General features: G+C 39.2%; 1 long non-coding RNA gene across 1 annotated transcript in view; it reads left to right on the top strand.

Moving 5' to 3' along the window:
* Positions 1 to 25,784, top strand: part of LOC144382738 (uncharacterized) — a 34,163-nt gene extending 8,379 nt beyond the window's left edge. Inside the window, exon 3 of the long non-coding RNA XR_013450120.1 lies at positions 25,758 to 25,784. This is a non-coding gene — a long non-coding RNA (uncharacterized LOC144382738). The remainder of the gene's footprint in view (positions 1 to 25,757) is intronic.
* Positions 25,785 to 27,488: the final 1,704 nt, after the last annotated feature.

Genomic DNA, 27,488 nt, shown 5'->3' with positions numbered 1-27,488 from the left:
TTAATTTGCTAAGCTGTGTTCCACTTCTGGGCCTTTGCACATTCTGCTTCCACAAATGCTCCCCCCCCCCCACACATACCCTTTCTCTATACCTTCATCTATAACCTCATTCTTCAGGCTTCTATTGTAAGACTTTCTATACTGAAGCACTTATCTCTGTGAAGTTCCCACCAAGAGTCCCATCTTATCCATATTTATGCATGCATTATATATATAATCTTATATTCAATGGTAGGACTCTATATTGGTCTCCCCTATTATACTGTGAGTTCCATAAGGGCAAGGATAATGTCTGTTTTTGTGATTATCTCCCCAATTTCAATAAGTATTTGTTGAACGATTTATTGAATGGATGGATAGATGAATGAATGAAATAATGACACATGCTCTCATTTCTCCCACATGTTTAAGTGATGTCACATCTGGGATTTGTTTGGGGCTCATTTCTGGGGTCTTTCTCATGTTCAGGTAGGAACAGCTTTTCATAGAAAATCATGGTTGATGTGCTTTGGTCGTCAATTTTGCCTACTCTGGTGGGTTCTGTTTTGCATGTTTTATCTGATGTAGTTGTCATTTCAAAAAAATAGTGGACATTCCTCATCAACATAGTGGCCATTCATCGGCAAGGAATAGCCCATAGCTGCTTTGTTAAGCTCAGGGCTCTGGGCATGACACTTTGATATGTCCGTGATCTTGACAGTGAGAGAACTTCAGCAGACAGGTCCAGCAGACCCTTGGAAGAGTTTGTAGGTGGATTCTAGATCCAAATCCTGTCTTCGCTGGCATCAGGCTGGGAGAGGCCATTAGGAGGATGGAGGAGGCTTATTTGTGGATATCAAATCAAAGAGGTATTTGGAACAGGGGTAGAAATAGAAGTCAGGGACCATTCTCCACGGAGGAGTGATCTTTGAGCTAATTCTAGATTGATGGTCAGGGTTGAATTAGTTCTACAGGAGTATGTGACAGGAGGTAAGGATGAGACAGAGGGCGTGGTGTGTATAAAGGTCTTGGAGAGAAGTCTGATGAAAACATTCAACCAAATCTCTGGAAAATTTGGATACAAACCCATCTCTTGAAAAGAGTAACCCTCCCCCTGTCCCTCAAATTTGAATTAGCTAGGTAATTGCTTCAATTTTGTGGCTGGGATCTACCTAGTCTAAGCATATGTTAGCAATCAAATGTAGATTATTTAGCTTATATTTAGGTAGGTAGGTAACAATGTGGTGTGAATTCTATCCCTTTTCTCCTTTCCTTGTAGGTTTTTATCAAGGGGTGTGTGTGTGTGTGTCTTTACATTCATTTGTCAGTCTTGTCTAGATACAAATGAAGCTCACAGACTTGTTTATTATAAGAGCTTTGAGATTCTGGAGGGTTGCTGCCTATGGTGAATGTGTAGCTAGTGTGAAGACAGCATGACCTTCCGGGAGGGGTTCAGATTTTGGAATTAAATGCCTGGGGACAAGGTTCAACTTCACATGTGCTGACTTGTGACTTTGGGCAAGTCCTTTAACCTCTCCGAGCCTCAATTTCCTTCCTTCCAACTTTGGGCTGACAATAAAATTATTTGCCTCATTTGTCTCATAGAATTATGTATGTGATGTGATTTACACGAAAGTACTTCAAAAATTATGAGGCACTTTGTAAATACCAGGCATTATTTTTATATAGTAAATGTACTCTTAAAAAATGTGACTGGTTACTGCAAGTAAATGCTGTGAGTGTGGATGAGACCTTCCCAGGCTCAATGTCACTTGAAAGTTTACAATAACATATTTCAAATATGGCAGCAATGTGGCAGCTAAACATTCAAACATTTCTAAAAGCAATGAAAATTTACAATTATTATGCTGCAGGTTTATCATTTACACAGCAGTTCAGTGTATAAATATTGAGAAAGAGAAAGTCCTCAAATAAAGACTTTGATGTTTAGCAAGAAAGATATCAATGTGAATTTTCCCGGGATATTTCTGGGTAGCTCATTTTGTAGTACACTTGGAAATTATATAACCTTAGAATTACTTTTCAGGATATAGTAATAAACTTTCTCAAAAAGTTTTATTTAACTAGGAAGTGGCTAGTATAACTGGGAGGAAAGGCAAACACATTCTATGTGTAACAAAAGACTATCTCAAACATCAATTTTAAAATATAACAAATCTAAAAATGCTCATCCAGGTCAATACTAAAAAAATTAGTGAGATCCTTTTGCTATAAAAATGATTTTCTAGAAACTCGAGTATGGTTCATATTAAAGAGGATGGGGGTGAATTTATTCAGCAACACAAGGCCAGAAAACGTTTGGTGGGTAGTACAAACTGGGTTATTGATGAATGGCAGGAATTGGAGTATAGAACTGGAACCGTAACTAACATCTTTTTTAAAAAGATTTTATTTATTTGTTTGAGAGAGAGAGTGCACAAGCAGGAGGAGGTGCAGAAGGAGAGGGAGAGGAAGACTCACCACTGAGCAGGAAGCCCGATGATGTGGGGCTGGATCCCAGGACCCTGGGATCATGACCTGAGCCAAAGGCAGCCGCTTAACCAATTGAACCACCCAGGCACCCCTGGAACCATAATTAATACCTTGATAAAAAACCCACTATCAACCATTTTATTTTATTTTAATTTATTTTATTTTCTCTTTTCACCATAAACCATTTTAGACCAAGATAGTTTTTTTGTTTTGTTTTGTTTTGTTTTTCCTTTTTTCCTATTTCTATCTTGCCTAGTTGGGACACTTCTTCCCCGCTTTCCTTTTGAGGCCCTCATGAATGAAAAGAAAACAAATATTAAAATACTATATGGGAACAACACAAATGACATTGGAAATGGGCCAACCACAAGCGATTGTGTTCATTGGCTTGCTGGTCAAAACCTCTGTCAGCTGGTGCATGTAGGAAGCTAAAGAATGTTTTCTTGTCAACTGAGGAGATCAAAGTTTTGGATCTTGAAAAGACAAGACTTGTGGAGTGGGGGAAGGCGCAGTACACTTCAAAGTGGCGAATATATTGTAGGACTAGCTTCAACCACCCAAGAGTAGAAATGGCGTTGGGATCCCGCAACTCATTAGTGGAGATGAAGAACACATTATGGTCAGCTGGAGTCTCGCTGGGCACAAAGTCACCCCAGAACACTTTGCTAAAGGACCCTGGGGCCTTCACTGAACCTGAGAGAGCTGCCGTTTGAACTTTCCCACCTCATCCACCCCAGAGCAGTCCAGGAACTAGATGGCTCTTGACTGTCAGAATCTCGCTTTTACCATTCCTTGAGAAATTTGGTGTTTTCCTCTTTAGTAGAAAGTCTTTTGCATGGAGGTGAACCCACAGTTAGGGGTTGCTTAGCTCAAGCGTCAAAATGCACACACTGCATCTTTAAGAAATAGTTTACTTGTGAATCAGTAAACGTACCAGACAAAGCAGCCATTACTTATGCATTCCTGCATACCGGGCAAGGTGAAAATAATAGAATAAACATCATATACTTCATTATGATATCGGTTTACACTTCCAGGGTACACAAAAAGAGGCCATTTCATCAAGCTAATTGCCTGAAAGTAAAAGAGAGAGAACTTTAGCTATTAGTCTATTATGGGGCTTTTTTCTTAATCACAAATAGGGGCCATGTGTGTCCCTCGGGGGATGTGTATTCTAATTTACAATTGAACTACAGATCAGAGCAATCAATCTTGGGCAGCACTTTTACAGTGTAATTGCTGCAACAATAACAAATAAAAAAAAAAAAAAGAAGAAGAAGAAGAAGAAGGAGAAGAAGAAGAAGAAGGCCTTGCTGAGTTTCAGCTTGAGGTGGAGATATTTCCAGGCACTAGTTCAGGGTGGGAGGGAGAGAAGACCCACCAGAGACATGAATATGCAATGAGGGCTCATTAGCTGCCTCGTGTTGCCATGACGAATGGCATTATCCCCGGCCTGGTGCTGCCTAAACATGAATTTTATAACGACCCATTTATCATGACTTGTCATGAGCTTCTGTACTGTACTTTCTTCCAGCTCACGCACCTTTCCCTATTATGATGGGAAAAATCTTTCCCTTTTCTATTATTGTTTCCTTTTGTATTGATTTCTGGCCCTTCCAGGCAAGTGTTCCAATATAGCAACATGCTAATGAGTGATTCGTGACTTCAAAAAATTGAAGAACGAAAACTCTAGATTAGTCATTCCATTTTCCCTGTCGTCATATAATTGGGAAAAAGTTAGAGTCAACTTTTAAAGAAATTTCTTAATGTGTGAGCTTTCACTTTTCTATAGCATTCTGACACTGCAGAGACTTTTAAAATTTAAAATGAACTACTTCCTTTCATTAGTTTTATTCCTTTTTTTTTTTTTTTTTTTGTCCTGTAAGAACCTTTCAATATCTTCGAAGTAGAACTCAAAAGTTTAGAGGCATTTTCCAAAAATCTTGGTGCTGTGACTAAAAATGCTTGGAAGATTTTTAGTGCTTAGCATTTTACAGGTACATGCGTTGATTTCTCAGATACCTGCTTAGATTGTGGGGAGGAAGGTTGGCTTCTTCTTTGATGATAACTTCCCAGGACATACGTTTTATTAATAGTAAAACAAAACAAAACAAAACAAAACATGGAAGCAATCTCCCTTGATAGAAACCACGAGGTCTGTTTGAATATTTAGGAACCACCAAACTGCTATAATCTGAAGGCTTGACTCTGTGCCATTGGCCAAGAGTATGTGTGAGCGCATCAAAGTTAAGTCCGGCAGTTGATCAAAAATATGGCTGAGGGTTCTAGAGGGGAGGGGGGTGGGGGGATGGGTTAGCCTGGTGATGGGTATTAAAGAGGGCACGTTCTGCATGGAGCACTGGCTGTTATACGCAAACAATGAATCATGGAACACTACATCAAAAACTAATGATGTAATGTATGGTGATTAACATAACAATAAAAATTTAAAAAATAAATTAAAAAATGGTTGTAGATTGGCAGAAGTGGCTTCGTTGTAATACAGACCCAATCAGTGGGATCTATGAGTAGTCTATTTAGTTACCATAAAGAGAGTAGTACTAAAACGATTTTTGGACTAGGCAAGGTGAAGGAAGGACACAGGAACATAGGGGAGAGGAATCTGCTATTGTTTAGCACACCCTGGGGTTATGGTCATACTAATTTGTAAACAGAAAATAGCTGGCCAGATTTTTTGAGTGTGGCTATCTCTCTTGTGCCCCTGAATTCCATATTAACAGTAACAATACTTCTACGTGATAACATTTAAACAATAATACATAAAATTAATGACAAAATATGTTATATATTAAAGATAATTATGTACTTGTGAGGCATTCTGCAATTCCAGAGGTCTTTCATCAGATCCTCAGGTTAATTGAAGGCAGGGTTATTATTTCCATTTTAAAGAAGTAATAATTGAGGCTCGGAGCATAAGTGACTAGCTCAAGGTCACACGGTTAGACCACGAAGGTGCTGGGGCTCCACATCAAACCTTTACATTTCTAGGTCAGTATTTCTCTATACCCAAAGTCACCAGAGCAGGAAATTGTTCCTAAAATGTCATCTCTTTTGGGATTTAGCAGTAAGTAAGTTAGGAAAGGAGCCCGTTGAAAAGATGGCCATCATTTACACTTGAGAGCCTGTTATTCTCCTAAACTACTTACTAGAAATTGAAATTAGCACGTGCATGTCAATTAAAATTAAGTTGCCATTCCAATCATTTAAGTTGAATTATCTTTCGTCATTTGAAAATGCAGATAGGAAGTGTTTTTCAACATAAAGACTTGGGCACCATTCCGGCTGGTATTCTTGTGTTTTGAGTCTGCTGGGCATTTTATATATATATATATATTTTTTTTTTTTTTTTCTGAAGAAAATATCTTTTGTGTTTTCCCCTATGAATGAATTAAACAGGATTGTTAGAGATAATTTGGTGAAGAAGGGATTAAAATATTGGCAAGTGATATTAAAGAACATTGTGATTATGACTGAGCAGATTAAGACTGTGTCTATATGACACCAAACATCTGGATGAAAATGGAAAAAAAATTGTAAAATCCTTGATTGTTTTCTTTACTTGACACTACACATCTGGATCTTTAAAAACATCTGGGTTTTTGACTCTTATTTCCCAGGTTTTCTCTGGGTGTTTGGCATCATGTAGAGAGGTGGAGAAAAAATTTTAATACTGTTATTACTGAGTTAGATAAAATTATTGCATTTAATTAATCTGCAAATATTAACTAATTATTCTATTTAACATAGCATTTAATTAATAAAATTTTCCACGAGGCAAATAAATACGGAAAGAAAGATATAATTAGGTGATTTAAGAATAAAACTTGGCTTAAGGCATATTTCAATCTTGGTCATAGTTTACTGACAGCAATTTCCTTGGGCAAAAATCTTTTTTGGTCTTCAGACAATTTTCTATCTTGGAGAGTCGTTTCTCCATGTGTGATGAGGATCTGTTAATTCACAATGTGTTTTGACAATAGTAAAATTTCATAAACACTTAATAACATATGAGATACACCTAGTAATAGACATTTTCTTTGCCAAGTGAATTATCCGTCCTGATAAAATCAGTGTAAACCCACTTTCCAACCAGCCTCCTGACATGCCCGAGGCTGAACCCCGAAGAGGAATCAAATGAAAACAGGACTTCAAAGACTTTGCTGCAATGAAAAGCACCTTATGTGACTGACTTTTTTTGTGATCTCATCTAAAAAAAGTTATCATAATTATTGAACATTTCCTCTGTAGCTTATTCTCAATCCAATCAGTTATAATGAAAATAGTCTGCTTGCTTTTTATATTCTCAAGTTTTCCAAATGATTAGTGCTTCCTTGAGATATCCCATTAATTGGACACACAACCCAGATAAAAAGGCTGAAACCCGAGAGTATATAAAAAAACATAAGGTTGTTGCAATTTAAGTGCCTTCAAAAGATCTAATTTGATTTTTAAAAGCAGTTCTGCAGATGTGAAAATTAAAGGCAGCAGAAACAAGATGTGGTTTAATGAATGTGTAGGTAAGAAACATTTAGAGGTTTCAGTAGCCTTACTCAGAGTTTTTATTTTTATTTTTTTATTTTATTTTTTTATTTAGCCATTAGGTTGGAAAGATCGAGCCTACCAAACAACAGAAATTGCTGAATTTTATGGGTCGCTATTTCTTTACTGAACTGCCCCATTTTTTCTGGCCTACTGTATTTCTGAAATAACTTGGTATTTCTGTGTGCAGGTTTTCAATCCTAGCACCCATCAATCAGATTTCAAATTCTAATAGAGGGAAAGGATCTCTCCATTTGGTTTGTCTTAGCTGTTTCGCCCATGAGCTTGTCCCCCTCCTACCATGAGCAAAGTGTACACTTATTCCCATTAAAAAAAAGAAGAAAGAAAGAAAGGAAAAAAGAAAGAAAGAAAGAAAAAAGAAAGGAAGAAAGAAAAAGAAAAAGAAAGAAAAGAAAAGAAAAAAGAAAAACTCTTCTACTGGCTCAAATGACATCTTCAGTCATTAATGAGTTAATAAAAATCTCAAAGTCATCTGGGGCTAGATAAGGAGGAAGAAAGAGAAGTATTGTACTGTAATGACAGGCTCCCTGGCTGCCCTCGGAGATGTCATGGGTCAGTCATGTTAAGAATGTGTGCGTCCAATCATCTGCTGATTTTTATCAGCAAGCCTTCCAGCAGGAACTGACAAGGGCCAGTTTGGGAGTCACAATGAATAAACAATGACTTTTTGGATTGTTGGGGCCTGTGTAATAGAGTGAGGGGTTTATAGGTACTAAAACATGATGACATTAGCAATCAATATACCAATTACTGGACAAGTTATTGGATGAGGCATTCCCGAGTCTTCGGCTGTCTTGCACTTTGAAGAGGCCTCGAGGGAGGGAGACTCCCTTGCTCAGAGGCAGCCGGGGGACCAAGACCCAAGGCCCTGATCTAAGAGGCAAGCCTTGCTTCTCTGGCTGAAGTAGTCCAGACCTGCATGTTTTGAATTGCTTGGGGAGTTTATTAAAAATACAGATTCTTCTTGAGTCTCCTTCCTAGAGCTTCCATCCCAGGGCTGTGGCTTGGTGTTTATTATAACTTGTTGGGTCGGGCAGGTTAGGGAGCTGATGCACAGCTGCAGCTCTCAAAGTGGGGTCCCAGACCAAAAGCATTGGCATCACCTGGGAACTTGTTAGAAATGCAGATTCTCGGGGCACCTAGGTGGCTCCGGAGGTCAAGCATCTGCCTTTGGCTCAGGCTCAGGTCATGATGGAGCCTGCTCAGTGGGGAGTCTGCTTATCCCTCTCCCTCTGCCCCTCTCCGCCTCAAATAAATAAAATCTTAAAAAAAAGAGAGAGAAAGAAATGCAGATTCCCAGGCCCCTCCCCAGACCTACTGAAACAGAAGCTGGGTGTGTGGCTCTGAGATTTGTGCTTTGATGAGCCTCCACGTGATTCTGATGCACCTTACAGTTTTGAGAACCAAAGCTGTACAGCAAAGATCCTCACCAAGGGTCATGCTATCGCCCCTCACCTCTGGATGCCCTCGTGAGTGATTTGTTACTCTGGCTAAGAGGCAGAAGTGTGCAAATACATGACTTACTAAAAAAATTAAATGAAGGTAAATCCAAACTTATCTTCATAATTATGTCACCCTCCTTGCACCCTGCTAGGATCATTCTTTTTTTTTTTTTTTTAAGATTTTTATTTATTTATTTGATAGAGAGAGAGACAGCGAGAGAGGGAACACAAGCATGGGGAGCGGGAGAGGGAGACGCAGGCTCCCCGCTGAGCAGGGAGCCCGATGTAGGGCTCGATCCCAGGGCCCTGCGATCATGACCTGAGCCGAAGGCAGACGCTTAACGACTGAGCCACGTAGGTACCCCTGCTAGGATCATTCTTAAATGATCCTGATGCATGAGTGACTTTGATTATAGAAAGGGAAGAATAAACATGGCTTTTGTCTATTATTTAAAATAGAAAAGGGAAGTGAATTTGTTAATAATCTTCAAAGGCAAAAAAATCATCTGAAAGAAAAATATCAGGTATGTGGAGCATACATTTATAAATGTAATGAATATTTGTCTGGGCATTCAATGCCCACAGGCTCTTGCGTTGATCAGAGAGATCTACTTAAAAAAAAAAAAAAAAATAGCCACCGTCCCTAAACATGCAACTGTCCCAGGTAGGAAAGGAAAACGTGCATCACCCAATGCTGGCATATCACAAGGAGAAGAGAAATGGCAAAGCTTTCTTGCAGGGAACTTACGGATGTCTCGTATTTTGGCAGAGAGTCTCACTGAAGGGCCTGCCCAGAGCTTGCTGAACTCTCAAAAGAGGTGGGCTAGTCTGCCAGACGTGCAGTAGGTTTAATATATTTCCCTGAGTATGTTTCAGAGAACAACTCCAAGGTTCTGAACATAAATACTAAAAGAAGTCAGGGTCAAGTGAGAAACTCCAGGTTCAATGGAGTTAAACAGGATTGTGTTTGCAGCAGAGGCTCCTAGTAAGTTACTATACACTGTAACTCTCTAGGAGAGTGTTGCCCAATGGATTTGATCAACAAAACCCTTTTATGAAGGATAACCTTATAGCGTTAGTGTTTCAAGGAGTAAACTTTAGGAAACATGGATTCATATGTTTTAAGATGGCAAACACCTGTGGGCAGAAGGTAGTTATTCTCTGTGTTGTATAATAATGGCCCTCTTTCTTTGTTACAATTTATTAAACCCTCTGTGTCTGGCGTCCACGTTAATTATGTGGTGGCTTGAAGCCAACAAGAAGGTTCATGTCACCATCACCAAAGAGTTAAATAAGTTGTCCAGCTAGTGATGGTCAGGTTAAATCATCCCTGAATTTTTGGCACATCTCCCAGAACAGGTACTCATTAAAAAAAAAAACAAAAACAAAAAAACACAAAAAACAAAAGAGAGAGAGAAAGAGAGAGACAGAGGGAAAAAGTCTGGATTTTACTAGTGAGATTACATCGTGTTTTCACAAATGAGAGAGAATTCCATCACGACTCCTTGCATGAACCCAGAGACTGCATACGAAAGCAGATGTGTCCCTAGCCTGATATTGGAAAGTGCTTCTGCTCCCCGTTGAGAGCATTGCCCTGAGAATTTCTAGCTCATTGGGTTCCAGAGGGCTGGGGTGCTGGAGCCACCTTGATTCCCACACTGACTCTTCCTGAAGGTGGGAGGTGGCTGGGGATGTGGACCGCAGAGGTCAGGCCAGTTGGGATCTTAAGCCCATCCTTGGTTGTAAAACTCCTTCTCTTGAAGTTCTTGCCAGAGCTGTGTGTTAATGCCAAATGTTAATTCTTGCTGGGGACATAATGTCTTATAAACGTTATGAAAGAATATCATTTTCCCTGCAGAAGTGAAGGTACTTTTAAGGCCATATTAAGAAAGGGATTCATTTTCCAAGTAACATCTGTAGGTCACGTGCTTGCCTATAAATTGCTTCTTTGCTAAAATCCTGCCCCCACCCCGGCAACCCCCTCCATCGTTCCTCAAGCGTCGGAAGGCATTCTCACATGGAAGAAAGGACAGAACTGAAGTGGCATCTGAAGGATGCGTAAAGATGAAAAATAAACAAACAAAAACGCTGAACATAAACCCCCCAACCCACCCACGCTAATATTTGTCCTGTCTTTTAGGCCATCCTGCAAGTCCACGCAGGACTCGGAACTCATTCGGCTATGTCTCTGGCTGAAAAATAATAGAGCAAAGTCAGCTTTGGGAGGTCTTAAAGCCCTATTTTCATCTCCTTTGTGAATAGATCCCTGTTGACACTGCATGTGTTTCCCAGCTTTGGAGACACAAGGCTTTTGCGGGAAGGCGTTCACTCCCCACCCTCCTAGGAAGGAGCAGAGGTTCAGCGGAGTTAACTGAGGTTTCCCTACCAACTCGCCTGGGTTGTTATGGAGTTGAATATTTCTCCCCTTTCTATTCTTTGAAATGGTTTGAATTAAAATAGCTTACTCAAGGTCACTGAAGGCATATGGTCCTGCTCAAAACTTTAAACAAAACATTAGTTTTTACAACCTTTTGTAATTTGGTATTGTATACAACATGGTTATATGCAGAGTTTCTGTAATCTTTTCAGCAGTGACAGAAATATGAGAAGCAAATTTATAAGCCATTTAGTGAAGCATTTAATCAATTTCATGCATAGGAAATAACTCCGATTGCTTTGCTTTATCAATCTTTCTCTCCGGGAGAACTCCAGTCAACGCGATCTCCAGACACTGGCTGGGGGAATGGGGGGAGGTGGGGGGGCCTGGGGGGGGCAGAGTGCAGGGACAGGGTTGGGGAGGGGTGGAGAGTATGCACAAACCTTTCAATGCACTTGAAATAATCAGGGACTTCTTAAGTCTCCCTACCAGGGCTGCCAGCATCTCTGAGCCTTCTAGAGGCTGTGAATCAGACAGATTCTGTCTGTCTGTATTTCAGACAGAAAGTACAGGTCTAATGTTTAGAAGAAGTTTTCAGGGTCTTTTCCTGCAAAGTTACTCATTAAACTCCCTTTCCTGGAGCGCCTCTCACGAGCTCAGCATGGCAGACTGTGTCTAGCTTTAGGCTCAGAAAAATATTCAGTGGTTCTTACTTTCTAACACATGAAAAAGAAAACAACTTACATTAAAGCTGACTTCTGCATCAGGGAGTCCAAGCAACATGCCCCAAATAACTGAAAACCCACCGAAGTGGTCTTTTACAAGCAGAGATAGTTTAGCATTTTCCAGAATATTTAAACTGCCTTTCGGGGCTCGTGTTGTGATCCTCTTTTGAGTTGCTTAAAAGATTAGTCCAGTTCTTGGCTGCATAGTGGGTTAATATTTTCTTTTCTGTCGTGAGCTAGAATCGTCTTATAACACTTTACCCCAAACACCATCAAGTTCTTAAGTGAAAAAAAAAAAAAAAAAATCCCGAGGGAGCAAAAGACGATCTTGCAGTAATCACTATCTGCTAAACTATATTAAAGTTGCATTAGCCCTACCTTGTCCTCTAAGATTGGAACTCATATAAAGGTACTGTAGACATAGTTTTTAATTTAAAAAATAATTTGCTTCCACTTATTTCTGAACCTAGAAAAATATTCCAGCCAATACATTCCAATCGAGATTATTGAGTTCTGATTTCAAGTCATCTCCGTTCGTGGATCTCATTTCGGGAAGATACGGTGTTTCATGTTCCCTTTTAAATATGACATACATGGTGATGTCCCTGAGGTGGCGGTTCAATGGCATGTCATTTGATGTTTATTTCGCCCTGTTATTTAGGCTGTGGGGACCACACCATTGCGTGGAACAGAGTTGCTTTGGTCATCCTGTATGAAATTGGTAACTCTGAGGGAGATTGGCCAATGGAGGTTTGCATGTCTGTCTGTCTGTCCCTCTATCTGTCCATCTGTTTATCATGTATCTGTCTATCCATTGCTATTCAACCATTAACTCCTGGATTAACCCAGTGCCTCACTGACTTTAAAAAGGAAAAAAAAAATCATTTTAGAGGAAAGAGGTCTTTGGTATGAGAAAAGATATTTGGTGGGGAAAAAAGCTATTCCTTTGGGCCAAGGTATTTACAATTTTCACAGAAATTTTGAAACTCACAACAATTACCATACACTTACTGTCTTGTGAATATTAGAGTTTAGGGCATAAGGCTAATGTCCTGCCGGCCACCACCTCCAACCTCGGTTGCTTTCTCCAACTTTCTTGACATGATCTATGTAAGCAAAGGTTTCGTGGTTTTTTTTTTTTTTTTCCCTATCCAAAGAACCTCCAAGACACATGTCATATTCAGCAACATATCACTGTGTGCTTGATAGTTTCACTCATCAGTGTCTAGGAGATCTTCCCTTGCTAGAGAAACAGACATATAATTCATCATTCTTTCTAAGTGCTTCAAGAATTTCCCATGGTATGGCCATACCAATGCTCATTGAGTCATTCTCATACAATGTGTACACAGATTCCTATTACCTTTTTGCTGTTATACATAGTGCTGCAGGGACTATCTTTGGACATACTTCCTTATGTACTCGAGTATTTCTCATATGCCCATATGTGTAACATTCATAATACTCATATGCTATGAGTATTTATCTAGCATGGGTACTTAAAGTGAAATTGCTGGGTATGTACATTTTATTTTCTGATAGTTACTGCCAAGTTATCTAGCCATTTTTTTTTTAAAGATTTTATTTATTTATTTGAGAGAGAGAGAATGAGAGACAGAGAGCACGAGAGGGAAGAGGATCAGAGGGAGAAGCAGACCCCCCAGCCGAGCAGGGAGCCCGACGTAGGACTCGATCCCGGGACTCCAGGATCATGACCTGAGCTGAAGGCAGTCGCTTAACCAACTGAGCCACCCAGGCGCCCTATCTAGCCATTTTAATTTTTAAATGAAAATCCTGCTAGAATCTCCAATATGACTTTTCTCAATTCTACTCCAACCTACACGTCACTCAGTCACTCTTATTCTTTGTTAAAAACTTAGCCTTTGTGTCTCCAAGAAGATGGAGACCATCCAAAGTGCCTTCTCATTGACTTTTCTTTGTTCCAGAGCGAGCTGGGCCAGTCAGCTTAATCACCTGCCAAACGTCTAGAAGTTGGGCTGCTCAGCCCATTGAGGTGACCAGCTAATCAGAGATTGTGTGGCAATGGTCAAAAAACCAGACCAAACTAAACCTATTATTCATCCTTTTCAAATGTGTTCATAAAGTTAATCACACATTTCCATTTCATTCATAACATTGATGCCCAGATTCAAATAATTGTTTCAGACAGTTTCATACCACAGGCCTACAGATTTTTACATTTGAGAAGATAGCCCTATAACAAACTGGTGTTTGCTTAGGACTTAGGGCCTAGGAAGGACATTGTTCTGGAATGACTTACTAAGAACAACTGTCCTTGTCTCCTTCACTCAGTGAATTTCTTTTCCCCTCTGTAGTACCTTATACCCATGTCCTCCTCTCCATTAGCCATTGCTTGCTACCTCTTCAGACTCTTCCCCCTACCAGCTTCTGAAACAGTATGGAAGCTCCGTATTTACCCCAGCACACCCTCCTCTCTTCCATTCATTTCACTGACTCAATCTATGAAACACAAACCTAGTTTGGATTAGTTCTTATTTGCAATATTTTCTTATTATTCAGACTCTGTGTCCTACCATGCAAAGTCCTCCATGGATTTGTCCCCAGGCCAGTCTTTTTTTTTTTTTTTTTTTTAAACTTCTTTTTTATTTATTTATTTTAGAGAGAGAGCATGAGAAGGGGGAGGGTCAGAGGGAGAAGCAGACTCCCCGCTGCGCAGGGAGCCCGATGCGGGACTCGATCCCGGGACTCCAGGATCATGACCTGAGCCGAAGGCAGTGGCCTAACCAACTGAGCCACCCAGGCGCCCCCCAGGCCAGTCTTTTAAAACATGTTTTCTCCTCCTTTATATATCTTTTACTTAGCAAAACAAAATCCCTAAATCTTGCTGCCTCTCTGCAATTCCTGTGCCATGGAATGCCTTTCCCTGAGCTCCAGAGGAGACCTTATTCTCAAAGTTGGGTGCTTAATGTGGCTTCTGCCACCTTGCTCATGCTCCACCAAAACCAGTGTCACCATTACTCGGGGGGACAACTAACAAGGAAGGGAAAACGGAAGTCAGATGTTGGGCTAGTTCTACGTGAAATGGCTGGACTGACTATAATCTCAATAAAGGTTAAACAGATTCTAAGTGATGGAGAATAATGTGTTTTCAATTCTACAGTCTAAAGCAGAAAGTGAGAATGTAATCAAATTACAGCTGTATTAAAATGTTAGGCTACAGCAAGTTTCTATTCAGCTCGACTCTAGTGCAAGCATCTAATCAGGAAATGGCCGACTGTGTAACCCATGAATTGTTTGTAACTCAGAACCTTTAAGTGCAATGAAGCTAACCCCATTATATGAATAACATATTTAGTCTATAGTATGTATAGTAATTCGTGGATGAAAATGATACTTTTGGGTCTCTTAGTAGAGCATGTACTTTCAGCTGATTTTTAAGATAAAAAGCATTGATTTTATATAGTTTTTAAAATTTTTGCCTGTTTCCCCTTCTAACTAATGGTATACGCTTATGTGTAGCCTACTGTAAGTTAGCAAAGTAGTCCTGGCCACGGACCAACTTTTTCTTTTCTTTAAAGATAATTGTCAATTCTTGGGATTGAATCTCTAAAAACTCAAACTATCTGTTAAAATGTATTTTTAATAATGAAAAATTAGAAGCCAACTACATGTCCAAGAGTTGTAGATTGATATCATACACATAGCATATCAATATTGAAGTGTTATGTGGGCATGAAAATGCTATGAAGTCTATAACTATATTGAAAACTAGTTTTGGCATACTCTTAAGGAAAGAGAAATGGCAAATCCACATGTAAACTTAATTTTCTATGCATACGGCCCATGAACTTGACAGGGTGGTAGAATTGCAAGTAATTTTATTTCTTTAAAATTTCTTTTGTATAGTAAAATAGTGAGTATATGTCAAGATCTAAGCATTATACTAGTATTGCTCCCAGCTGAATGGTGACAATTGGGCTGGAGGAAGAGAATTTCTTCCTCTGTTATCCTGGAATGGTGGCTGGAGGGCTTCTTCCTAAGTAGGGCAGAGTACGCGTTGCCCTTACAAACAAGGAGAAATTGAACCAATTCCACTCAAGAAGACTGGTTTAAACAAACACTTGTAAGAGGAACCTGATGCTTTAGCACAAGGGTTAGAATTCGTCATAGCTTCCCCAGCTACTATAAACACACCCGTGTCTCCTGATCTTGATGGACTGATTATCTTATGGCGGGGGGGGGGGGGGGGGGGGGGGCAAAGAAAACTAGCAGATGGGATTGCCAGAGTGCTTTATTTGTCTTCAAGGAACTGTGGAAAATGGGAGATTTAGTGGAAATTGAGACATGTGCAAATGGTGATTTACTTCCCCAAATATTTCACAGGTAACTTTTGGAAATGCTTAAAATACTTAGCTCATGAATTAGAGGCTGTGTTTCAACAAAATTAGGAGAAAATCTTGACTGGATATTTTGTAATTTTTTATCAGAGGGCAATGGAAATCTAGAACGTTACAATGGGAAGGAAGTTGGGGATAGAAGCAGAGGTCGCCTGGGTCCTTCGTGGGTTTACTAAGAACAGTCTAAGTCATGCTGACTTATTTTGTCTTTTATTTTATTTTATTTTAAAGATTTATTTATTTTAGAGAAAGGGAAAGAGAGTGGGGGAAGGGGCAGAGGGTGAGGAGAGAGAATCCTTGAGCAGACTCCTTGCTGGGTGTGGAACCCCACGTGGGGCTTGATCCCCAGACCCTGAGATCATGACCTGAGCCAAAATCAAGAGTCGGACGCTTAACCGACTGAGCCACCCAGGCACCCCTGACTTATTTTTTTTGATAAAGTGAATACATAGTAGAGAGGGACGCTGTAGACCAGTGCTCTTTAAATTGTAAGGTGTAGGGGCGCCTGGGTGGCTCAGCCATTAAGCGTCTGCCTTCAGCTCAGGTCATGATCCCAGGGTCCTGGGATCGAGCCCCACATCGGACTCCCTGCTCGGCAGGAAGCCTGATTCTCCCTCTCCCACTCCCCCTGCTTGTGTTCCCTCTCTTGCTGTGTCTCTCTCTGTCAAATAAATAAAATCTCAAAAAAATAAATAAATAAATAAATAAATAAATAGTAAGGTGTAGAGGAAGTCACTTAGGGATCTTGTTAAAATGCACATTCCCATTCAGTATGCCTGGATGGCGTCTAAGATTCTTCATTCCTAAGAGGCTGCTGGTCCATGGACCATACTTTGAGTAGCAAGATTTTTAGATCATGAGCTCCAAATATGGCTTGTTAAAAACCAGATTCCTGTGCTGTATGTCCAAAGTTGCTGATTCATGGCATCAAACTGCATTTTTCTCAAGCTTCCCAGGTAATTCTATTATGCCATCTCCTAAGAAACAACAGCTTTAGGGGCACCTGGGTGGCTCAGTCGGTTAAGCGTCTGCCTTCGGTTCAGGTCATGATCCCAGGGTCCTGGGATCAAGCCCCACATCGGGTTACCTGCTCAGTAGGGAGTCTTCTTCTCCTTTTCCCTCTGCCCCTCCCCCTCACTCATGTGCTCTCTCTCTGTCAAATAAATAAATAAAATCTTTAAAAAAAAAAAAGAAATAATACCATTAGACACTGCATAACAAGTCACAATATCTTGTAGTTTTGATTACAACAAATCATGTATATTTGTAACTGGTTGGACTTTTATTCAATCCTAGATGAAATTAATACCTTCTACCTCTGTATAACTTTTTTGCCTTGTACATACTTCTATGATCTCATGTTCCATCTTCTCTTCTTGTATGACTTCGCTTTTCCTACACATGCCCTCCTTCTTACCAGCACACCCTTAATGGACTACTTTGTATGCTCAGTAACTTCCCTTTGAACTGAACTGGGGACTGACTTTTTCTGCGTTCCTGAGCTTCAGGCTCTCATGTGGCCAATGACCATGATAACACTTTCTCTATCGACTTTGATGAGGACCAAGTAAGAAGCAGCCGGAAAGAGTATCCAGAGCTTGATGTTGTAAATCAGGAAGCCTACGTTCTAGGCTGTTGTCTATCAAATTTGATGTGACCTCAGACACCCATCTGAGTCTCTTTCACCAATAACAAGAAGGTTTTAGAAAGTATGATGTGCTAAATAAACTGGGGAGAGTTTTATTATTCGTGATTGGAAAATACGTTATTTTTTTAGATTGGCAGAATTAACACCTCAAATTAATTGAACAGCATTTACTTAATGTTATTAATTTTTATGTGAATTTTCCCATTAGCAGTGTTTTTTTGTGAATGTCTATGAGAGGGGTCCAATAGATAAGCATCGCTTTTACCTGACACATACGCTAAATTCCCCCTCCCTTGTATGATTCTAGCTGTGGACCATAGTTTTCTATCCTTAGCTGCCACCACGATACGTGGGGATTACTCTCTTCCATGTGGTGCAAAGCCATTGTGAAAACACAGTGCCATTAGCACCCTCCATGTGTGCTTTGCTAGAGTTCCAGTTTTCAATCCCTCTTTGACTTTGGCCAGAGAAAGAAGCCAATGATCGTGCATTAACTTTGCTTGCTGCTTTAGGGCCACCTTCTTCCACTGGTCAGTGACATCAGCATTCCTGTGATGATGTCTTATTTGTAGTTTTTTTTGCCTACACCTGTGTAGATTTCAGGGAGAAGAAACACAGACAACTAATTTTTTAAATTAAGAAATTTTTTTAGGGTTAGTCTGCTGAAGACCTCTACTGAAGAGAGCCCAGCTAACTACATTCAAGTATGAACTTCTTAAGGACCCAGAAAAAGGTCAGTTGGCAATGGTAAAGGCGTGAGAGAATATGGGGGGCTAAGAAGATGGACTCCGATGACCTGGGCTCTTATTCTGACTTTACAGCCTTCTTGCTGGGCGATGTTAGGTAAGTTAGTTCACCTCTCTGAGCTTCAGCTTTCTTCTCTATGCAAAGAGTTAGATGAAAGGAGGCAATCAATTCTATTAGAATCTATCCTGGTAGGAGCAGAAATCTTTGTTTTGTTTCCCAATGTACTTTAAATGCCCACCTACTATGTGTTGTGTGCACATAGTAGGTGCTTGATGTTTGTTGAATGAATAGCTGCCTTCCAGAGTGACAGAGAACAGAAGCCTTTATCTAAGCTCCCTTTGCAATTGTCTTCACATTCTCTGAAAGTGAGGCTTTACTGGAATATTCTTATCCCTGCTTAACAGTCAAATGGCCCCAGCATTTTGTTTACCCAACAAAAATGAGTGGCACAGTTAAAGGTCTGAGTGCTCTGTGGACTTTTACATCATCCGAAGTGTTTATTGACTCAATGGAAGTAGATGCAAATATTTGAAGCTTCAACCAAGTTTAGTCTTTTTTTAAATTTTATTTTACTGTTTACAAAACAAGATATTTTATGGATGTAATTTATATATCAAATGGAAGAGGGCTATTCCCAATATTATCTTTATCTTCTAGACATAAATAACAAACAACTCCAGTAATCAAAATTTACTACAATTGTAATAGATTTTGGCAGAGTTTATGTATTGCAGGCAATGCTAACATAACGCTGACTTCCAAGCATAGAGGCCAGGATTTTTAGTTTGGCTTTGTTAAGTGGAAAAAAAAAAATCTACTACTGTATTTGCAGGTTTTACTACATTCAAGAGATTAATTTTCATAAATAAAATACTTTATGCCAGCTTCTCATCAGAAAGTTGAAATTATCTGAGGCAATGTAACCACTAAAAACTTGTATACTATGAAAATATTTCAATAATTAATGCATGCTCCATCTAGATTAATTGACAGGAGGTCATAAACGTAATGGGCCATCTGTGTTTGATTTGTACAAGAAAATGCTTAAAGGGATAGGCAGGTAATTGAAGCTTCTCTGGCAAGGAAGATTTGTTCCAACTTCTCCAAGTAGCAGAGCCATTTACTAAGGGGGTTTTCCTTTCTTAAAGTCTTTTCCAGATTTCTGCTGGAGCTAGGCGCTTTTCACTGCTACTCATTCTAATGCAACAATCTCCTTTGGAGTTTTGGTGTATATGTGGATCACAGCCATCCTTAACAATTATACTTGGCTCTCCTAACCATTTCAATAACAACTTGAAAGCCATACGTCTGATTAAAAAAACCAGAGGCTCACTCCAATGCTATGATTTTACCATTAATTCTGCTCTTACCATTCATTCTGACCACTTCAAAAATTTGTTTTGTAATTTTTCCTCAACTGTCAGTAAATCAACAACCTTGCTTATATCTGTAAGCAAAGAGTAATAGGACCACTAGGAATCTTAGTAAGATTTCTGTAATTCACTCCTTTGGGAGTGGACCAGAATCACAGTATTTCAAGATGTAAAATGGTCTTGGTGGACATCAAAGAAGGTTCTAGAGTTCTCTGGAAACCAGAGAGCACTGAATAATGGCCTGCAACACTGTCCTGAGGTCCAGACCCACAAATTTGTGAAAGAACACACATTCACCTGGAATTTGCTGAGCATTTATCATCTGTCAGGTATTGTGTGAAGCAATGATTATGTTGAAAACCACCTGTCCGACTGGCTGAACTAAACCAATAAGGTCCCTGCATTCATGGATCTTAGTTTCTAGTAAATGCAAAATTTTCCTTAGATATCTCATAGATACCATAAATGCTATGCCTAGAAAACTAAATGTGCTATCTCCCCTAACTACTTGCCCCACAAAAATCTGTTTCTCCTCCTCTATGCCCTGATTTGGGAAAATGTGGCACCGTCTCCTTGGTTGCTCAAGGCAAAAACCTAGGATTATACTAGGATCTTCTCTTTGTCTTTCCTCTTCACCAAAACAATTCACAAGTTCCGTCCATGCTAATGACTTACCACTGTTTGACCCTGCTTCTTTTTTTCCATTCCTAACTGTGACACCCTTAATTCAGTTCTTAATATATATATATATTTTGGTCTGGAATATTTCAACAGCCCACCAAGTACTTGCTTACCAATCTAATCTTCATACTATTGACAGAATGATATTTTCAACATTAAAATGCTAGCGCCATTATGTTATTTCTTTATAAAAAGTCTTTACTGTAAGAGTACTACAATTGTCTCAGTGGTAAAACCAGGCAACTTCTTAACATGGCGGAAGGAAAACTTTTGCAAAGGTGGGCTAGGCCTGATTCTACAGGGCCACATCTTGCCACAGATCCTGCTCTGTAGTCACATGGAAGTGTATTCTCTGAGCACGTTATGGTACCTTACTACCTGTGAACATGTAGTTCCTCTCCTTGGAATCCTTGTCTCTTCACCCATCAAACTCGACTCACACAGTTGATGCCTTTTTTCTACACAGCTGCTCTTCCTTGATACTTGCCTGGGTTCTTAAGTGGCTCATTTTGGAACATTCTGGAACATTCTATGGTAGGTAGCGTTAGCACAGATCTGTCTACCTGGCTCACAAGATCACAGGGGGCCTGCATGTGGGAGATGTGTTGAATAGAAGGTGTTGAAGGATATTCATCATGGGCCCAACCTTAAGTATGTCTAGTCTAAGACATAATAGAGTTTAAAGCCAATTCTCATGAGTATTTGTCTTTAAGAGGGATTGGCAACAATGTGGTCCCTCTCTTCTTTCTCCCATCCTGTTATTTATTTGAAACCAATGGTTAAATCATTCCCATTCTTCTCTTTTCCAGGTTAATTTTTCTTAAATGTCTTTAGCTTTTGAGTACTTCTTTTTTTTTTAATTTTATTTTATTATGTTATGTTAATCACCATACATTACATCATTAGTTTTTGATGTAGTGTTCTATGATTCATTGTTTGCATATAACACCCAGTGCTCCATTCAATACGTGCCCTCTTTAATACCCATCACTAGGCTAACACATCCCCCCACACCTCTCCCCTCTAGAACCCTCAGTTTATTTCTCAGAGTCCATAGTCTCTCATGGTTCATCTCCCTCTCCGATTTCCCCCCTTCATTTTTCCCTTTCTACTATCTTCTTCTTCTTCTTTTTTTTTAACATATAATGTATTATTTGTTTCGGAGGTACAGGTCTATGATTCAACAGTCTTATACAATTCACAGTGCTCACCATTAGCTTTTGAGTACTTCTTAATATTCAGTTATGTCCATTCTTACAACTCTTATTTACAAACACATGGCTTTTAATACTTTTAACCTGTGCCCTTTACGTGAGAATGATTAAAAAAAAAGATCAAATTATTTTATTCTGATTTTTGAAATACAAGAGAGTTTTTCTGTTCCACTACGGCATTCCACATAATGCCAATTGGCTAAGTAAAAATTAAAAAAAACAAAAACAAAAACCCACAATTCCCCCAAGCCCAATTCCTTGTGTATTTGATGTCACAAAGATAGAATATCTGGATGTTTAACTGAAATTTTCATTTTTCAGAGACACTTTTCCTTCTTGAGCAGGCATGACTCCTCTCTTTCTCTCCTGTATGAGTAAAAAAATACCAGCTATCCTTCTGATTTTAATCAGAAAATATAAATATAAAATATAAATTCAATAAAAAATCTGAATTCAGCTCTTTACTATTTCCTGAACATGTGTTCATTATCATTAGTATATAAAGTGCACATTCAGAGTGGTTAAGGAAAATAAAGCTTTGGGGAGCCTGGGTGGCTCAGTCGGTTAAGCATCTGCCTTCGGCTCAGGTCATGATCCCAGGGTCCTGGGATTGAGCCCAGCTTCGGGCTCCCTGCTTAGTGGGGAGTCAGCTTGTCCCTCTCCCTCCCTGCTGCTTGTGCTCTCTCTCTCTCTCAAATAAATTAATAAATAAAATCTTAAAAAAAAAGAAAAGAAAACGAAAAACGGCTTTGAAAATTGTTAATGAATATGGTTAGCTATATACTGAAGCAAAAGGGGAGTTTGTATAGTATAACTCTGTTATACCAGGAAGAAAGTGCAGTAAGCGGTTAAGGAACCTGCATTTGTGATTATTTCAACATGGCTAAGGGCACTCAGTGTCCTGTGTTCTATAGGATGCCACTGAAAGGGCACATAGGAGGGTGACATGGGTCAATCTTTGTTTCTCTTCCTGCACCAAGCTTATGGGGTCGATTTTGCCTTTAATGCATAGGACTAGTTGTTCTTGATTTTATCCTGATGATCTGAAGAATTTTTATGTATTTTTTTCTATACATTCAAACACTAAAAAACCCAATATTAAACAGCTATAGATTTTGCCACCCAGATGTTTAGAGTTCAAAGCAAATAACAGTATGACAGGCCAGAAGCAACTTAGCCATCTATCAAACAAACGCACAGCCTGATGAGACAGCAGATTAAAAGCTTAACTGGGGACAGTTTGAGCTCGTTGAAATAAGTGCAACTGTGTTTTCCACCAGAATATAGTTTCTTCTTTTGTTTTGTGATATTATAAGAGCAATGTATACTTGTTACAGAGAAAAATTAGAATATATAAAGAATAAAACTAAGAACATTCATTCCCAAACTGAATTTTCCCTTTCATTACAAATCAGCCACTGTGATCCCATTGGTATGTATCCTTGCAGGTACATAAAATTGTATCCTGTTCTACATACACAGACCTATTTATTTAAAATTTATTTTTTAAAAGATTTTATTTATTTATTTGACAGAGAGTGAGAGAGCACAGCAGGGGGAGTGGCAGGCAGAGGGAGAAGTAGGCTCCGCACTGAGCAGGGAACCTGACACGGGGCTCGATCCCAGGACTCCGGGATCATGATCTGAGCCGAAGGCAGATGCTTAACCGACTGAGCCACCCAGGCAACCCTAGTTAGTATCATTTTTATGGCTTCAAACTATTTCATTTTCTAGATTTACTAAAGTACCCTTAAATAATTCACATTTATTAAACATTCGGGTCATTTCTAACTTTTCTCTGTCAAGATATTGCTCTAAAATATGTATAGTAAGACATCTTAATTGGTAGAATCATCTCAAGAGGTTTATGTACTTGACTAAGAAACTACTGTTTATCAAGAAGGCATATTATATGCTACAAATCAGTTCACATATCTTTAAAAAAATTCCAAACATATAGAAGACTGAAAATAAGATATAAAGACATTAAGTTAGTATGATTCTTTATTTTAAAAACTTGGATGATATGCCTGTGAACAAACCAGTTCAGTGTTTGAGAGAGATGGGTAAAAATGTTTGGAAGGTGGGGTGGATATTTTAAGGCTATGTGGCTATAATAGGATAAGAGTGGACTTTGGAGGTCAATGGACAGGTGTTTGAATCCCAGCTTTCTGACTGGGCTGGTCATAACTCTTTGAGCTTCAGACTCTGTGTAGGTGGGAACCCATCACACCAAAGTTGGCACTCTGTTGGTCTGGGGAGAGTTGGTATTCTTTTAGGTTCGTAGGAAGAAGTAGGGTCTCATTTATGAGGATGGTAAATGTAAGATGGGGAGGAGGAGAGGACAGGAATGTGAAGGAAATACTAAAATGACTCTGTATGCCTGAGAAATGGGGAGAAAACTTGGGGGTGGAATGAGGAGAGAGAAAATGCCACCAAGTGCTATACTGCAACTGAACTGATGATGATGATGATGATGATGATGATGGTGGGGTGATGATGGTGATGATGATGATGATGGTGGGGTGATGATGGTGATGATGGTGATTGTGATGATGGTGATGATGATGGTGATGATGGTGATGATGAAGATGGTGATGAAGGTGATGATGATAATGATGGTGATGATGGTGATGATGATGGTGATGATGGTGATGATGATGATGGTGATGATGGTGATGATGATGATTGTGATGGTGATGATGATGGTAATGATGGTGATGATGATGGTGATGATGATGATTATGATGATGGTGGGGTGATGATGGTGATGATGGTGATGATATTGTGGTGGTGATGGTGATGATTGTGATGATGATGGTGTCAGCTAATGTATAGCACTTACAATAGTGATGACAATAGCATCTCATACTTCCAAAGCACTTATTATGCCAAACAGGGTCTGTGAGTACTTTAAATATATTCACCATTTAATCCTCACTACACCCTATCTCACCTAGCTCCTATACCTGTTTTTTTTTTTTTTTTTTTTTAAAGATTTTTATTTATTTATTTGACAGAGAGAGAGGGAACACAAGCAGGCGGAGTAGGAGAGGGAGAGGGAGAAGCAGGCTTCCCGCTGAACAGGAAGCCCAATGCGGGGCTCGATCCCAGGACCCCGGGATCATGACCTGAGCCGAAGGCAGCCACTTAACGACTGAGCCACCCAGGCACCCCTCCTATACCTGTTTTAAGAATTGAATAGGTTAATATATGTAAAGCCCATAAAATAGTGCTTTATAAATGTTTGTAAATAAACTTTTACTGACACAGAGAGGTTAAGCACCTTGTCTGAGGCCACAAAGCTGGTCAATGGCAAGAGTGGGGTTAGAACCCGGCCACGTGGCTGGAGCCCATGTTGCCTCTAAGAGATTTCTGGCCAAGTGGGACAGTGGTAAGGTGCAGCTGCCCCTTACCTGACTTCATTTCACCCACAAAATAAAAACAAAAGGGGTGCTTCCTTTCTCCACAAGAATGGTCCATAAAGCTGAAGTTTTCTAATCATGGGCACTCAGTGGCATAACTATTGTGCCATTTCACCTTGTCTGACACACTCCATCTCCATGGTCCTTTTGGGGTGAAGTGGGTGAGAAGGGCACTTTTTTGAGAGGTTTGGTGTAACATTATTTAGCAAAATGGAAACAAAATGTAGATCCAGCCTGTAGAAATGTCACCACTAGTGGGAAATGATTTAAAAGCTCCTTAAAATAACTAGTGGTTCCAAGACCACTGAGTTAAGACTGTGCTAAGATCCTCTATTTCTTGTCCTTTTCCCAGCTTCTCTTCCCCTTACCTTGCTTCTGCCCCTCAATTATTTAGTCCTACCACACAGGGTGTGATGACACCCTGCCCCCATTGTAACGATAATGCTAATAGCAATAATGCTAGGAGCTCATAATTATGGAGCTCTTATTATGTGCCAGGCACATTCATGCATTATCTCATTTAATCCTCATAACAGCCTTCTGAGTAAGGAACATTTTTTAAACCTAGTTTATATGTGAATAAATTGAGGTTCTGAGAAGGTAAATCACTTGGCAGTAAATGGAATTGGAGCCCATCTCTATCTTGCTTAAATCTGATGCCACACCTTCTCTTTTCATCACCCAATGCATCAGAATCACCTCCACTGGGCATTCTGTTTTCCAGCATCACCTGATTCTTGGAAGATAAATAGGTAAGTGTGCATAGGCTTCTCTGAGTTAAATACTCTAGCAAGTTTTTTGTTTCCTATAACTTTTAAAAATTCTGCACATTTTAATTCTACCATGGGCAAAAAGCTGTGCTAGGTACTCTGGGGATACAAAGAACTATTTAAAGAGGAAGATATCCTAATCTTTGTGAGAGAGATATATATATATACACACAAACACACGAGAATATAATATAAATGTGGCAACTATGGAGGTATGATGCTCCCCTACAAGAGTGCAGTTACAATATAGTATGAGTATATAATACATCAGACATTTAAGCAAACTTGGTACTCAGGCAAAAACTCGTATCCTGCAATTATCTTCATTGTTTAAAAAAATAAGGATTGAGGGGTGTCTGGGTGGCAGAGTTGGTTGTTTCTGACTCTTGGTTTCATCTCTGGTCGTGATCACAGGGTTCTGAGATCAAGCCCCATGTTGGGCAGCACACTGAGTGTGGAGTCTTTTTAAGAATCTCTCTCCCTCTCCCTCTGCCCCTCCCCCCACACTCTCTCTCTCAAATAGATAAATCAATCTTTAAAACAAAATAAGGATTGAGAAAACCTTTTAGAAAACTCAAATTCAAAAGTAACCAAATACAATAGAAATGTAGAGGGAGGAAATTAATAAAGATGAAACCCAAAACTAAGGAAATAGAAAACAAACACAAAATGGGATAAATAAAATCAAAATTAGTTTCTTTGAAAGTTTATTGAACTAGATACACCCTGACAAGCCTCATAAAGAGAGAGAAAGCAAGATAAATACAGCACTATCAAGGTATATAACGACAAATATGGAGATGAAAGAAGTGACTGGCAGATGTTATATATATAACTCTATAGAAATAAATTTGAAAACCTAGAGGCAGTGGAAAATTCCTTAGTAAAATAAAAACTCTTAAAATAACTATTTTAAGAAACATGAATAGACCAATTATTAGAGAAGAGATTGGAAAGTAAAAAATCTACCACTGAAAAAGTCACCAGACCTAGATGGTTTTACAAGTGAATTCTCTCTCTCAAATAAAGAAATAAAATCTTAAAAAAAGAGTACATAATTTGAAGACCAATTTCTATAAAGACTTATAAACAGAATATTGGCAAACCAAATCCATTAGTGTATCCAAAGCATATGACACCATTACCAGATAGTGTCTATTACCATAATATCAGAATCTATCTTAACTATTCCAATTTTACGTAAATTGTGGGAAGGCTTCCAATTACTTATAATGGGTATGATGGTGGCCAATGAATTCTTAATGTGTAATTCTTAAACTCTGATACTTGAGTAGCTTGGAGATTGTAGAAGTGAGGTAGGGAGGGAAGGTGGACACTGGGGGAAAAGAGAGAGAGTCATTTAGCTTTAGGCAAATGCATCAGTTATATGTGCTTACTTATTTAATTTTTAGGATATGCAAGTTGAAGAGAAGAATGATAAATAATGAACCTGTGAGGGATATCTACCATGTTCTAAACCCTGGGATAGGTGGTCTACATACACTGTCATTTAATAGTTGAATCAGGTCTGGGTTATTATGTAAACAAAGAGCACACATGCACACTCACATCAATGGAATGCCTTCTAGAAACATCCATTAATTACAGAACAAAAAAACATATCATTTTTAAAAAAATTAAGAGAGAGGCTTTT

This window comes from Halichoerus grypus, chromosome 8 (assembly GCF_964656455.1).
Source record: "Halichoerus grypus chromosome 8, mHalGry1.hap1.1, whole genome shotgun sequence".
NCBI lineage: Eukaryota > Metazoa > Chordata > Mammalia > Carnivora > Phocidae > Halichoerus > Halichoerus grypus.
Note: the sequence above shows the minus strand (reverse complement) of the source record. Positions and strands in the feature narration are given on the sequence as shown.